General features: G+C 42.0%; 1 non-coding gene across 1 annotated transcript; it reads left to right on the forward strand.

Annotated features, from left to right (window-relative positions):
• The first annotated feature begins 7350 nt into the window (after nt 1–7350).
• Nucleotides 7351–7423, forward strand: Trnav-aac (transfer RNA valine (anticodon AAC)). The gene has a single exon. It is a non-coding gene; the product is annotated as a tRNA-Val (tRNA).
• Nucleotides 7424–10151: the final 2728 nt, after the last annotated feature.

A 10151-nucleotide genomic window follows, 5' to 3' on the forward strand; every position in this document is an offset into this window, starting at 1 on the left:
ATGCTGGAAAATTGGCTCATGCCACAACTGGAGCCCGACAGCGCCGACTTCATCTTTCAACAGGATGGTGCTCCACCGCACTTCCATCATGATGTTCGGCATTTCTTAAACAGGAGAGTGGAAAACCGATAGATCGGTCGTGGTGGAGATCATGATCAGCAATTCATGTCATGGCCTCCACGCTCTCCCGACTTAACCCCATGCGATTTCTTTCTGTGGGGTTATGTGAAAGATTCAGTGTTTAAACCTCCTCTACCAAGAAACGTGCCAGAACTGCGAGCTCGCATCAACGATGTTTTCGAACTCATTGATGGGAACATGCTGCGCCGAATGTGGGAGGAACTTGATTATCGGCTTGATGTCTGCCGAATCACTAAAAGGGCACATATCGAACATTTGTGAATGCCTAAAAAAACTTTTTGAGTTTTTGTATGTGTGTGCAAAGCATTGTGAAAATATCTCAAATAATAAAGTTATTGTAGAGCTGTGAAATCGCTTCAATCATTTGTAATAACCCTGTAGAACGTCATGAAATACAAAATTTGAAATAAATAAAATGAAACTAATTAAATGCCAAAAGAAACTAGCTGTGTGCTCAGTGAAAACTATACAACTAACACTCAGTACCGTAAACACTTTATGAACAATGTGTAATATGAAGTGTAATGTTAGTCTAAGAATATTCTCAGATACTAAGTGCTGCTAGACACGGAAGGAAATAAGTGATGTTAGCAAAACTGTTCACTCATGATTAATGTACTTGCTAGCACGACTCCTGACAAGCCTCACTACACACTGCACAAGAATGCTAGGTAGGATCTGCACTGAAATAAAAAAAATGCTCAGCCTTGTGTTAATTTTTTTTTGTGTCTGGAGTACATTTTCGAAAGCAAATACAAATCAGAAGATGCAGCAGCTGAACATAATCTTCCTTTTGTCAGAAACGATCTCCTGCTTCGTGTGCCGTAACGTGTAATTCAGACAATAAAAATTCGAAACTTTACTATGAATTGTGAAGGTAGGTTTTACGTTAGAGAAAGTCTTTTTTTAAGAAATTAAACTCTGATTATTGAGAAGAAGACAGCACAACATAAAAACCTCTAAATTAGAAAATTCTCTTATTACAAACATTACAAACAACTTTAAAATTTCTCCAAATTTTTCTCCATCAATATAAAAAACAAGAAAGCATTATAAATGTGTTTTCATCACGATAATAAAGTATTCCAGATAATTTCTCCCAGATTCACAAATAACGGATCTATTTCTCTGAAAAACTCAACTGCACGCTACTACGCCTCAAATAAGAATGCCCCAGCGTTGCATAATTGACTGAATAACACATCAGTCACAGATAAAATTAAACACGGTGTCAAGGATCTTATTCACTACTATTACAGTACGCTCATTCATCTTTGTTCCAGTAAAGTAATGATGAATTATTTACGATAGCGGAAAAGATATGAGAACCTTACGACACCTACATCTACCCATCGACATCATCAATTATGATTAAAGCTAGCACGGTATCATCGAGATTGGACTGTTCAATCTGTGTAAAGGTGTCGGAATGAGTCGTGCTTGGGTAGCTCAGCTGATGGAGCACTAGCCCGCGAAAGGCAAAGGTCCCGAGTTCGAGTCTCGGTATGGCACACTGTTTTAATCCGCCAGGAAGTTTCAGATCAGCGCACACTCCGCTGCAGAGTGAAAATCTCATTGCCGGCCGGTGTGGCCATGCGGTTAAAGGCGCTTCAGTCTGGAACCGCGTGACCGCTACGGTCGTAGGTTCGAATCCTGCCTCGGGCATGGATGTGTGTGATGTCTTTAGGTTTAAGTAGTTCTAATTTCTAGGCGACTGATGACCTCAGAAGTTGAGTCGCATAGTGCTCAGAGTCATTTGAACCATTTTTTTGAAAATCTCATTCTGAATGTATCTTTCGTTCACGGTTCAAAATTTCGCTGTGGCACCTAATTAGACAACGGGAATGGCTGCCCAATAAGACTGACAGCAGTATGACAGCGTCTAGGAAACATACTCCATAGCGGCCAGTTACAGGCGTACCATAGCTGAGCTACGAATTCTAAGCTATACGAAGCGTTCCCGATTCTCCGAAAAACTTTACGACTGTAACACATGGAAATAAACCTGGCGTTTCGTTCGCCGGATTCTGAGAAAGTCATTTCCGGATTTCCGTGAAGCGTCGCTGGCGATACTGCTTGGCAGCTTCTCAGAGGCGGGTACATGCCAAGCCACTTTGCTGCCAAGGACTGACACCCTGTCAAGTTCAAAGTGGCAGAAATAAATAAAAAAAAATTTAAGGGAGGCAGAAAAGTGGACGAAAAAAAAAACCTAAAGGGTGAGGGCACGAGGAGGTGGAGAAGCCTGTTGCTAAACTTGTCTTCAGAGAACAATTCATGAACACGCGATCTACGTTTCTACAGTGCACAAGGCGAACCATCTGTTTGTAGACGTGATAATATATGTAACTGCTTGTCGCTAAAGAATGACACTCATCGTAGATAATGCTAACTTATACACACATCAAAAAAAGTTTTGCATCACCCCGGTTCCCAGAACTCCTGAAGATAGACATTGACTATGGCTATTGTATCACACAGGCTGTTCAGAGATGTCACTAAACCCGCCCAAAGATGTAAACAACAATGCATGAGCAGCGCCTATTAGGCGAAGGTGGTCTGACAGCCGATCAGTTCCAGTCATTCCACCAGGAAGGAGGTACACGGCCCGTGTTGTCTGTAGTTCAATCATACCTAGACGGTCAACACCGCTGTTCGATCGCGTCCTCATTGTTACTTTGTGCCAGGAAGGGCTCTCAACAAGGGAAGTGACCAGGCGTCTCGGAGTGAACCAAAGTGATGTTGTTCGGACATGCAGGAGATGCAGAGAGGAACTGTCGATGACACGCCTAGCTCAGGACACCCAAGGGCTACCTACGGATTATGCCTCGGAGGAACCCTGACAGCAACGCCACCGTGTTGAATAATGCTTTTCGTGCAGTCACAGGACGTCGTGGTACGACTCAAACTGTGTGCAATAGGCTGCATGATGCGCAACTTTACTCCCGACGTCCATGGCCAGGTCCATCTTTGCAACCACGACACCATGCAGCGCACGCAGTACGGATGAGCCAAACAACATGCCAAACGGACCGCTCAGGATTGGCATCACGTTCTCTTCACCGATGAGTGTCACATATGCCTTCAACCAGACAATCGTCGGAGACGTGTTTGGTGGCAACCCGGTTAGGCTGAACGTCTTACACTCACTGTCCAGCGAGTGCAGCAAGGTGGAGGTTCCCTGCTGTTTTAGGATAGCATTACGTGGGGCCGACGTACGTCGCTGGTGGTCATGGAAGGCGCCGTAACGGCTGCGTGACACGTGAATGTCATCCTCCGACCGACATTGCAACCATATCGGCAGCAAATTGGCGAGGCATTGTCTTCATGGACGACAATTCGCGCCCCCATCGTGCACATCTTGTGAATGACTTTCTTCAGGATAACGACATCGCTCGACTAGAGTGGCCAGCATGTTCTCCAGAAATGAACCGTATCGAACATGCCTGGGATAGATTGAAAAGGGCTGTTTATGGACGACGTGACCCACCAACCACTCTGAAGGATCTACGCCGAATCGCCATTGAGGAATGGTACAATCTGGACCAACAATGCCTTGATGAACTTGTGAATAGTATGCCACGCCGAATACAGGCATCCATCAATGCAAGAAGACGTGCTACTGTTTATGTTGATCTCTATTCCAATTTTCTGTACAGGTTCCGCAACTCTCGCAACCGAGGTGACGCAAAACTTTTTTGATGTGTGTATTTCACAGCAAACTGTATGTAACAATTGCCTATGTTCTCTTGTTCTAGACTTTAAAAAATTCTCCATCTTTTTTTGTAGGTTCCCTTCCTTCTTTACCGTTATTTAACCGGACGCCAGTCACAGGTTTTACTTACGCAGTTACCAGTTTCAAATATGATCTATTGCCGTTTACAAATCCATTGTTGCAACGTAAAAAGTCTCATTTGCTCTTCGCACACACATGCCCCCCTCCCCCCCCTCCCCTCCCCTTCTTCGCACGCAAACACACACACATCCCCAGTGCCACGATGGAGGTAGCCACGTAGATTCGATATTTATCTACACGTTGGTCAAAATCTTTTGATTTGGAGCAACCCCAAGGCCTACTTTCGAATGTCGTATCCAGCGCTGTTCGCGATTGGATTGAAGATTTCTCAACAGGCAGCATAGCAGACGATGTGTCCCAAGAAAATTTGTTAGTCCATTGCTATCCATGGCATATGTTAATGAAATTTCATTTGCTTCTAATGATCTGAGGGAATGATGGGGAACCTGTCAGGATTGGCCGGAAATCTGCAGTAGTTTTCCAGGACATCCAGAGAAGCAAAGAAGTAATTTCGTAAAACTTTTTCTTTATTAACTACCTGGTCCAATTTGTTTTTGAAATCCCAGACAGTTGCGACAAAGTTTTCAACAAATATGTAGAGAATTTAACTTTGGAAAAATGATGGTAATGACGTTAACAGAAATTGTATGTGTTAGATAATCTGCTTTTATTAATACCATAGGACAAGTGATTTCATGTTAAACCGGAAAAAACAAAGCTCAGTGTTAAAGAAGTTGTACAGTGTACATACAGTTTCACAATACATTCACAATAAATGTTCAAAAACGTCTCCACCGAGTTCAATGCATTTTGCTGCACATGTATGAACAGATTTTGTTGCTCGTTGCAGTTTCACATTGTTGTTCTCAATTTCGTCTATTGCACTCATGCGAGTAGGCATTGCCTCACGTGTATTGACTTTGCCCTCATAAACGATGTTAGGAAACTACTGAAGCAACTCACTAACGGCTGTCAACAATGACATAAACGATTCTACATTTTTAATGAAAAGTCAACAAATTTACTGGCATAATAATCTCTGCTTCTCTGAATGTTCTGGAAAACTGCTACAGATACACGTCTGGGACAGGTTGTATTAGATTCACCATACCAATAACAAGAAAATAAATGACAATCATGCTTTACTTTAACGTCGTACAGTTTTGTGGTTGCCTTATATTAGCGAAGTTCCTAAATTTCCGGCAAAATATTGTATTAGCCGTAACTCAGTAACTTAACATTTTCGGATCTTTGTTTATGCGAACATTTTTCTTTAGTTTTACTTGTAGAATAATATATTAAAATATTTGTATATCTTTGCGAATCACCCTGTATATAAGATACCCAGTTGTGGAATTAAATATTTCTTTATTTGGCACTGCCAAACGAATTAAAATTCGTTGCTAACAAAACACAGCTGACTTTTTTAATATAAGTAAAGTATGGGCTATAGCCGACAGTACTATCGATAGTTTAAATCTATCGACGGTATTGTTGACTATCGATAGTGCGTTCACCTTTTTCGTCGTATGATTGAAAATCAGAATGTAAGGGACGATCAAAAAGGTTCCCTTCGACGCCCGTAGAATCCAGATTCGGTATGTCACTCAGAGAAAGTCGTCGTGGGTATTGAGACAATCACTTTGAAGATACCCGTTTGGTGAAACACGCCGTCGACTGTGTGAAGTCCGTGACTGCCTGCTCACATCCTCGTCCGACAGCAATAGTTGACCCTTCAAGGCCTATTTTTAAGGAGCTATAAGCGTGATAAACGCATGGGGAGAGATCAGGACTGTAGGTTGAGTGTTCGGGTGTCTCCCACCTTTAAGTTGACGTGACTTCAGCGTTACAACGTTTGCAATGTGGGGACGGACGTTATAATGAAGCAGCAGCAGTCTTTGTCACACTATTCCACGACGTCAGTCTTATACAGACATGCTGCCCCATACGCATTCTTCATTCTGCGATGGACGTCTATCGGTGTTTGCCCTTCGGCAGTCAAGGAGAGAATAATAGCACGCTCGTCTCGTTTCGACGCGTTCGGTAACAACGGCGCCATAGTTCACGCTTTCGCATTTACCGCACTCCCTTCGGAAAGACACGAATTCCACACCAATCCCTTACCTTCATGTCAATGCTTATACGCCAGCAATGAATCGGAGTCGCACTACATTGCTTATACGTTGCAGTAACGACCGCATACAAAAACTTTTTGGTCGTCCCTTGTATCTTTCAGTTTCTCTACACGGCAACCACATTGCGTGTAATTTAGTTCAGTTGATAGGGGGTGGGGGGGGGGGGGGAGGCGTCTACTTCCTCCTCACCCTTTGGCTACGTCCTTGTTTCTGTACCATAGCAGCAACCCATCTCCTTCTCGCCGTGAAAGAATTCCTTCCGCCAGTGGCCACAAACAAACTGTTGTGGACATGAGTGGAGACTCGCAAATCTGTTAAGGATAGATCAGAATCCATGCAGTTCCCGGTAAAATCTGGCATACCACTTAGTCAATATGAGAATAAGCCAATATGTTTAAGTTGTATTAAGATTATGTTTATATACAGACATTAATTCATTCCATGAAACCAGTCGCCCACATTCGCCAGATTTCACATTTGTTTCCTTCTCGATAACCATCTTAAACAAAGGTCAACGAACGTATCCAGGGAGCTGTGAGTTCGTATACGTTTTCGCAAGTCCTTGGACATATAGCTTTCGCGATAAGATGACGCTCGGAAACTTAATTATGCAATGCGAGTCTTTCCATATTCTTAGTCGAAACAGAGGCGTATCAGTGTCTCCTCACAGTTTTTCTTTTGGCGTTTGAAACTGAGTTTGGTGGCAAAGATTGATAGTCAAATGAGCTTCCTAGTCCTGTGATTATAAGGAAGATCGTGTAAACAAAAATAAAGTTAAATAAAATCGCGTTGCTGTAGGGAATGATTTACTTCGAAAGCCGAGATGGGTGTATCAATAGACACCCGTCTCCCCGTCATTCCTTTTCTATCTCAACTTAGCGCTTTCTGTCATACAGTCTCTGTGTTCAATTAAGTGTCTACATGAGGGGACTTTAAATTTGAAATTTGAATGGCATGTGGGCTGATAACCCCTGGGCCCAAACTCCGTGCTGCCAACGAAGTGACTGGTTTTGGTGAAATCTTTTTGCAATAACGACTGTTCGAATCGACGGTATCTCGTACGGAGAGATAGAGCTAATCATGCTACTGAGAACTCGCACGCGAGCATTTTCTTTCACCACTTAAGCTCTTACTCGTGATGGCATTCAGACTGCCAAAGGTGTTGTCGATTGTTGCAGACGAGTGGAAGTACTTGCACGGTGCGTTTCCGCAAAGTGACTTTTACGGCAAAACAGCGATTTTCCTACGAGTTCAATCTGAGGTGCAGCACAGAGGGTAGCAGTTTCCGTGGTGTAGCGGTTATCACGTGTGCCTAACACGCAAAAGGTCCCCAGTTTGATTCCGGGCGGAAACACTTTACATTAAAACTGTCACAGACCTTAATTTTTTCCGCTACCGTCCACGTCTTTGTGGTTTAGTGGTACATTACCCCAACGCTTCAGTTTCCGCACACCAGGCAGAAATTCAAATAAGAATGCTGCCAAGTCGAACAGAGTACAGAAACACGCGTGAAATTATATTGCAGCGGTGTACACGGAAGTAATAAACGTATGCCTTTCCCAGATGGGCGAAATTTGAATAGCCAAGTGCGGTATTCCAGACGCGGGTGTGACGAAATGCAGCTGGCCCGGTATGAGCGCTGCGCCGGCCGTACGTAACGAGCTGGCGCCAGCCAAGTTGGCGCCAACGTTGCCCGAGTTGCCGAGTGCTGGAACAGCCGCGAAGTTGCGTGCGGTCGATAGCAGTCTCTGGCGCCAGACCACACTGGCACGCGGGAGCTCAACATCCAGCTGCGTGCGTGCGTGTGTGTGTGTTTGTGTGTGTGTAAGTCAGTGTCGATCATGTTAGCACTGTCTGGTGTTTCGTGCCTTCACTTTTACGTACTGATTGTTTCTAAACGGCCAAGCGAAGAGCGTAGTTGTTAATTATGCTGTGCTTTGTTGGACCTAGATCGGGAAGAGAGACTATTCGTAAGAGCAGAACCAGTGGAAGACGTAGGATCAAAATAAAAAAAAGATGTAATGTAGCGGCCGGCCGCGGTGGCCGAGCGGTTCTAGGCGCTTCAGTCCGGAACCGCGCGACTGCTACGGTCGCAGGTTCGAATCCTACCTCGGGTAAGGGTGTGTATGATATCCTTAGGTTAGTTAGGTTTAAGTAGTTCTAAGTTCTAGGGGACTAATGATCTCAGATGTTCAGTCCCATAGTGCTCAGAGCCATTGGCACCATTTTCGTAATGTAGCGGCGAAACTGGTTGGTCAACACATATAACATCTCGAAATTTAGACGGCTGACGTTGTTTCGATTCGACATTTCATATTCAACAAACGAGGTCCATCAACCACCTTGTAAGATGATGATGGACTTAGAGACATGACATAGGATCAAATTGTGAGTGGGTGGCCATAATGTATCCTAGTGCCATGAACAGAAATATGTTTGCTGTGATAGGAAAAGAACAGTGGACCACATTTCATTAATTATGTACAGTAGATTAAAACTAAAGAAATTTCAAAAAGGGACTGAACCTACATTAGTTGAAAGAACCAGAAATTGCTGGGAGTTTCAGAGGGGGCATTAGGCAATGATTCACAGTAACAGGGGAAATTAATACAGTATACGACGAATAGGTAACTTTGACAGATGAAATAGTGAAGGTAGCAGAGGATCAAATAGGTAAGAGGACAGGGCCTAGTAGAAATCCTTGGTCAACACAGGAGATACTGAACTAAATTGATGAAATAAGAAAATATAAAAATGCATCAAATAAATTAGGTGAAAGGGAATGCAAACATCTAAAAAATGAAATGGATGGGATTTGGAATATGACTAAGGCAGATGGCTAGAGGACAAATGTAAGAATTTAGAAGAATATTTCACCAGGGGAAAAAGAGATACTGCCTGTGAAAAATCAGGTCACAAAGCGTAGTCAAATATAGAAAGAGAGAAATGTGTAGAGAGCTACATTCATTTCACCATTTGCATCTTATCAGTCCAGTAGCTAAAGGAATAAATGTGAACAAAGTTATGATAATTAACATTAATTCAGACCAACATTCATTGAGAGTGTTAGTCACTAATTTCATTGATGGAAACGAATGTGTACTACAAGTTCTGATTATGGAATCTGTGACTGTAAAACATTGGTGTTTACGTGAAGTCTACTGTGTCCACTTATCCTAAATATTTTGAAACTAATTATCCCTGAAGACGTTAAAATGCTACAATTGGAAGACTATGGATTCGACGAGCGAGCTGCTGCTACTGCTGAGACTGACACTGCTGATGTATTCTTCTTGTTTGTTTGGATCAAATCGAAAAATGTTTGCAAACTGATTTGTGAAATTTATGGTAAACTTGTAGCAGGATCTAAAAATTTGAATGGAATTGATTATTATCTGTTTCCTAAGCAATTGTTACCCTCTTTATGTGACATTTCATACAACTTTAACAGGTTACCATAAATATTTCAGAATGATGATATTATTTCTAAGTATGAAAATTGCTATAAACATTATGATTTGAATGCACATTGTCAGATTGATGGATCACCTCCATTTAAAATGAACTGTGAAGGTTGTAGAAAGGAACTTTCAGATAAAATAAAATGAAGTAATTATTGAATTAAGTTTATTTATTTATTTTTTCCACAAAATCAAACAGTTACAAACTCACATTTATGTAATATATGTTTTTATTTTTCGACAAACTAAATCACTTAAAAAATTTTAATATTTAACTTTTACAAATAATATTTCTTGTGTTTATTTTTACACATCACCATCACCACCACCACCACCACCATTATTATTATTATTATTATTGACTTTTTTTCTCAGACTTAAGTCTGGTTAAAAATGGAACGTGACGCGGACCTCGGTCAAGCGTGACTTCCTTGTAACTGTATGGTATATGTTATATTGCATTTAGGAACTTTCGGGTAATTGAACATGTATCAATAATTACAGATTTTTGTAGTTGTATATATATGTTTGGATGTAGTTGTATTGCATTGATGTACTGGTGAATATTGTGAGGTATGACTCCTGTAGTTGATAGTATAATTGGGATAATGTCGACTTTAT

Source organism: Schistocerca serialis, chromosome 4 (assembly GCF_023864345.2).
Source record: "Schistocerca serialis cubense isolate TAMUIC-IGC-003099 chromosome 4, iqSchSeri2.2, whole genome shotgun sequence".
Classification (NCBI taxonomy): domain Eukaryota; kingdom Metazoa; phylum Arthropoda; class Insecta; order Orthoptera; family Acrididae; genus Schistocerca; species Schistocerca serialis.